Below are 6,721 nucleotides of genomic sequence, written 5' to 3'. Positions count from 1 at the left end.
TCACAGTTGTGGGTACAAAGATCTCACTTTTGAAGTGTCCATACATCCATCCATTATCTTTTACCCGCTTCTTCCATTTTGGGCCACGGGGGTCACCAGTGCCTATGTCCAGCAATCACTGTGCGAGGAGCAGGTTACACCCTGGACAGGTCGCAAGTCCGTCACAGAGCCACATAGAGACAAACGAGACAAGCAACCATTCACTCTCTAACTCACACCTAGGGACAATTTAGAGTTACCAATCAGCCTAACATGCATGTTTTTGGTCTGTGGGAGGAAACCGGAGCACCCGGAGAAAACCCACGCATGCATGGAAAGAACATGCAAACTCCACCCAGGAAGGCCCCCAGACTGGGGTTTGAACCGGGGACCTGCTCGATGAGAGGCAGCAGCTCTACCAGTTGTGCCACCGTGCTGCCCCTTTTGAAGTGTCAATTTTGCAAAACTATGGCTGACTATGTTGGTTTACTTGTTGGCCCTGATGGCATACTGCCCAAACTTAGTAGTTCCAAAGGTCTTACCAACCTTAAGGCTTGATCCAACCTCACAGAACTATGTAGTTTCCTCTGTGTTTGTAAATACTCATGGTAGTTCATAGAAAACTGTTGTCTGATGCACAGTAGCAAACTATGGACGCCCTCAAGGCCAAGCTCTGAGCTCTGTTCATTACCATGTTTGGCATACCCTAATACCGACAAAGACTTCCACCTTGAAGTGTTTTGTTCAGCTCATTGCTTGAGTACTGGTTTGTACTAACTCTAAAACAAAGCCAAATGAGTGGTGGCCTTTGCCATTAAGACTTCAGCAGGCCCTCAACTAAAATACTCTGACTGTGAAAAAGCACTGATCGCCACAGTGTGGGCAGTAAAACATTTCTTTAACTATCTAGGTGGACAAAAAACTACTGTGGAAACACAACACCAAATTATACATTTCTTAACAGTCAACATATCGGAGATGGTGCGGTGACAAATGCACATGTAGTCTTAAGGCTTATGGCTTTACAAAGTTTTGACATAGAAGTCCACTATGCTCAAAACAAAACAAAAAATACATTTGGGTACAGAACTAGCTTTCTGCCAGTGGTGCACACAAGATGTGGGAAAGTGGTGGCGCAGAGGTTAGCGAGGTGGGTCTGTGATCCGAATATCGCCGGTTCACGCCCTGGCCATGACAAAATAAAAAAAAAACAGAAATCTTTGTAAAGATATAACAGTGTACGTGGATGGATAGACCTTCCATTACAACATTGTTAACAAAGTTGTTGTTGGTATTGTTTGGCTCCACAATAGTGAACAAGACATGTCATATTTAAACTTATTTTGCAATCTTCACAATATGCTGAACTTGCAGGCATTTTAATAACGCTGCCAACCACAGTTGAACACTCTGTTCAGTCATTGGTAATCTGTACAGATTCCAACTATGCACAACTGAGTTTTCCTTTCCAGCTTGTTGCGTGGAAACACAAAAGCTTCCTCACGTGAAACAAAAAAGTTGTAGAACACAATGCTTAACAATCTTGCAGACACGTTAGCCAAAGAGGTGAAATAAATGGTACTCTATGATATTTCGACCCCATCTGGCTACTTGATTATGCCTAAAACCCAGCCACCCCAAAAAGTGTTTGGACTCACACATTCAGGTGCCACTGCCACCACCTCTGTTGCTCCATAACAAGCATATAATGCTCTGTTGAACCTACGTTTTCTGACAAAGACCTGATTGAACTACAATCTATGGATCCATCCATTGGAAACATGATTCACCACCTGGCTGACCCAGACACAAACATTCTTTCTTTGGGTGAACTTGACTCAATCCCTGAGCTCAAGACTCTTTTAAAGATACAATTACTCATGAAAATTATTAAAGGCATGCTTGTTTTTGATCCCAATCCAACATCTTCACCTATGTTCATGGTGCCTCGTGATCACAGGGGAGTAATGTTGGTACATGTCCATGATCTTCCGTCCTCAGGACACAAAGATGTTAAAGCAAAATTCATTGTATAAAAACAAGTCGTTTATTGGCCATGTATATGCAAATATATAAACTATTACATCAAAGGATGTTTGGCCTGTTGTCAGTTCCAACCTGCCACATCTCTTCACAGACCAAAGGATGTTTGGTCTGTTGTCAGTTCCAACCTGCCACATCTCTTCACAGACCACTGTTGTAGAACAGAGGAATAACCTTCCCATAGTCTGATTTACAAATCAATTGGATAGGACCACTTACCAAATCAACCAGTAAACAAATATGTCTTCACTGTGACCTGTACATTCACCAAATGGACTGAATGCCTACCAGCGACTAACAACACGGAAGACACCACTGCCTACTTAACCACACCTTCACAAGGGTTGGACCAGAAGAGGAGGAAATTCCCGCTGCTATATCTGTCCCAGAATGGAAATAAAACACTGAGGTAAAAAAAACCAAACAAACAAAACAAAAAAAAAGGGTTAATAAGATTATAATTTTAAATGAAAAAAAGTTATAATAATACAATAACAATACCTCTTCTTGAACGGCCATCATTTATGTTATGAGGTGGTTGAATCTCTCATTTATCATCATAAGACAGGGCTTTGGTCTGGTCCAAGGCTTGTTGACAATCAGTTTTAGCTTTTTCATAAAGTGCTGCTACAACATTTTGGCTGAAGTATTGACATGATGGGATGTCATAGCGGGGTTCAATAACTTTAAAACCAGTGCATCAAAAACAGAAATGTAAATCAAGAGCTTTAAAAACTCCTACATCTTGTGTTATGGCTTTGAACCGATCTGAATTACCAGATAAAGGTTGTTTAAATGCTGCTATCGGTCTTTGCACCAACTATAGAAGAGACGTTCATGTTCGGATGATGTAGTTTCAAGCGCATTAAAAAGTTAAACGTGTTGCCTGCGGCAGATCCAATCTCTGTGAAACAACATTGACACACAGCTTTGGATTTGTTCACTTGTCTTTTAACAATAAAGTCATATTGTTCCCCAACAGGAGACAGCAACGAGAAGCTAGAATGCTAATGTTTCATGTGCTGCAAGAAAATAGCGCCTTGCTGAAACACACTTAGGAACTTTAGTTCCGCGGTGCATAATCTCTCGTTAATAAAATTTAGTTATTGAAAAAATAACCGAAACGGTACATACATGGACTGAACCAAACATGCCGTACTGAAACAGTTCAATACGCCCACACGTACCGTTACACCCTTATCAAGAAGTATATGTCTACCAACCATAGAGACTGGGGCAATAAACTGCCACTATGGTTAATGGCCATTTGATCGATCCCACATCAGTCCACCGGCATCTCTCCATTTGAGATGATAACTGGTCAACAGATGACCCTTCCATTACACTTACTCTAATAACATGGTGAAGCCAGTGTAGAAATGGCCTACACAAATCACCAGTACATGGAAGATCTGAACCAACACCTGAGAACCACCTTTGCTTGTGTACAAAAGCATCTTAACAAAACGGCTGAAGGATGGAAATCCTACTACAATGAAAAAGCTTCCCATGAAGAGTTTCAAATGGGGGTCTGGTACTACAGGTCCTTCTCAAAAGATTAGCATATTTTGATAAAGGTCATTATTTTCCATAATGTAATGATAAAAATGAAACTTTCATATATTTCAGATTCATTGCACACCAACTGAAATATTGCAGGTCTTTGATTGTTTTAATACTGATGATTATGGCATACAGCTCATGAAAACCCAAAATGCCTATCCCAAAAAATTAGCATATCATGAAAAGTTTCTCTAAACAAGCTATTAACCTAACCATCTGAATCAATGACTTAACTCTAAAAACCTGCAAACGATTACTGAGGCTTTTAAAAACTCCCAGCCTTGTTCATTACTCAAAACCGCAATCATGGGTAAGACTGCCGACCTGACTGCTGTCCAGAAGGCCATCATTGACATCCTCAAGCAAGAGGGTAAGACACAGAAAGAAATTGCTGAACGAATAGGCTGTTCCCAGAGTGCTGTATCAAGGCACCTCAGTGGGAAGTCTGTGGGAAGGGAAAAGTGTGACAGAAAACGCTGCACAACTAGAAGAGGTGACCGGACCCTGAGGAGGATTGTGGAAAAGGGCCGATTCCAGACCTTGGGGGACCTGCGAAAGCAGTGGACTGAGTCTGGAGTAGAAACATCCAGAGCCACCGTGCACAGGCATGTGTAGGAAATGGGCTACAGGTGCTGCATTACCCAGGTCAAGCCACTTTTGAACCAGAAACAGCGGCAGAAGCGCTTGACCTGGGCTACAGAGAAGCAGCACTGGACTGTTGCTCAGTGGTCCAAAGTACTTTTTTTGGATGAAAGCAAATTTTGCATGTCATTTGGAAATCAAGGTGCCAGAGTTTGGAGGAAGACTGGGGAGAAAGAAATGCCAAAATGCCAGAAGTCCAGTGTGAAGCACCCACAGTCAGTGATGGTCTGGGGTGCCATGTCAGCTGCTGGTGTTGGTCCACTGTGTTTTATCAAGGGCAGGGTCAATGCAGCTAGCTATCAGGAGATTTTGGAGCACTTCATGCTTCCATCTGCTGAAAAGCTTTATGGAGATGAAGATTTCATTTTTCAGCACGACCTGGCACCTGCTCACAGTGCCAAAACCACTGGTAAATGGTTTACTGACCATGGTATTACTGTGCTCAATTGGCCTGCCAACTCTCCTGACCTGAACCCCATAGAGAACCTGTGGGATATTGTGAAGAGAAAGTTGAGAGACGCAAGACCCAACACTCTGGATGAGCTTAAGGCCGCTATCGAAGCATCCTGGGCCTCCATGACACCTCAGCAGTGCCACAGGCTGATTGCCTCCATGCCACGCCGCATTGAAGCAGTCATTCATACAAAAGGATTCCCGACCAAGTATTGAGTGCATAACTGAACATGATTATTTGAAGATTGGCGTTTTTTGTATTAAAAACACTTGTCTTTCATTGGTGGGATGAAATATGCAATTTTTTTGGGACAGGCATTTTGGGTTTTCATGAGCTGTATGCCATAATCATCAGTATTAAAACAATTAAAGACCTGAGATATTTCAGTTGGTGTGCAATGAATCTGAAATATATGAAAGTTTCATTTTTATCATTACATTATGGAAAATAATGACATTTATCACAATATGCTAATTTTTTGAGAAGGACCTGTACATCAAAGGTCTGGTACTATATCTTTGCACCAACCATTGGACAGAAAGCTTCCAGAACCGGAACGCTCAACTGAAAACTTCTTCCAATGTAGACCGGACCACACCTGATAACATACAAACTGTTCCCAGTTGGTATACCTCATATTCCTGAGTCTACCTCGCCTTGGCCTCCAGAGGATGTCATGGGCATCAAATGGAATACTTTTATTTTTTTTTATTTCACTTTTTTGTGGAATTACCCTTTGAACCTTGTGGAATACTCTCAACTTTCTGTTTTGCTCTTGGAATGATCAACCTTGACTTTTTGGAATATTTCTAAAGGCAAGGACACTGTAAATTGCGATTCGCCAATGAGAGAACCAAGTTGTAAATCACAAGTGGAGGGAATGTAGTGTCCTATATTCATTCAACCTTTATGTATAAAGGTTAATCCCAATGAGCCCCGATGGCTCATTTACAAAGTACTAGAGAGACCTGAATTTTACCAAAGAGTGGTGACAACAGTGGACAACAACAATAGACAATCATAAATTATGCGTACAAATTTAAATATGTTAAATTTGTATGCATCAAAAACACATCAAAAATGGCTCCCATATTCTGTTAACCAAAGACCCAGAGACTGTCTGTGTATTTGAAAGTTGACTGTCTCAAAATTTAACTGTCTTTCCCCTGATGTCAGACAAGAATGTGTCATCATCCAGTCTCTACATTAAAATAACTTCAAGTCCTTTCTGTGGCAAAATGAGATGTTGGTTGTGTTTTATCAGCTTGAATAAACCTCAGAAAACCATGCTGGGATGTGTGTGGTCCACAGGACAAGGCAGGTTGAAAGCTTAGCAACAAGGAACTTTTATGTTATTTATAGGACATTGTAGCTAGATAGCGTATCTCTGGGAACAAAAGTCTTTTACCTCTTCTCTGGGCTTAAAAGAGACCTCCTGTGCTTACCAGTGCAGTAAAAATACCTGTGACCAACTGTTATAGTTAAGGACAAATAAAAGTTGTTGAAATCAATGTTTATCCTTTTTTTCTAATTTCATATTATATTTGTTTTCACTAATTTTACTGTACTTATACAGGTTAGTCTCAAGCCGAAATGACTCATTTACAAGATAAATCTGTTTTTAAAAAGAACACAGATAAGGTACAAACCATATAAATCATATAAAGAGCATATAAAATGAAAAAGTAAATAGAAGAAATTAAGTAAAAAAAAACTGCTACATTATAAAGCAGTGTATTCTTCTTCTTTTGGCTTTTCCCTCTTCAGGGGTTGCCACAGCGAATCATCCTCCTTCATCTCACTCTGTCCTCTGCATCCTCTATCCTCACTCCAACTACCTCTATGTTCTCTCTAACTGCATCCATATATCTCCTTTTTTGCCTTCCTCTTTGTCTTTTTCCAGGCAGCTGTTACTATAAAGCAGTGTAAAATACTAAAATGAGGAACATGTCTGTATTGATTTTTGCCATGGACTTATCAATTGTTTAAAATCTCTTAGATAGGTCAAGTTTGAGATCATATTAGATAGATGGTAACTTG

Source organism: Nematolebias whitei, chromosome 6 (assembly GCF_014905685.2).
Source record: "Nematolebias whitei isolate Nwh7 chromosome 6, NemWhi1, whole genome shotgun sequence".
Lineage (NCBI taxonomy): Eukaryota > Metazoa > Chordata > Actinopteri > Cyprinodontiformes > Rivulidae > Nematolebias > Nematolebias whitei.
Note: the sequence above shows the minus strand (reverse complement) of the source record.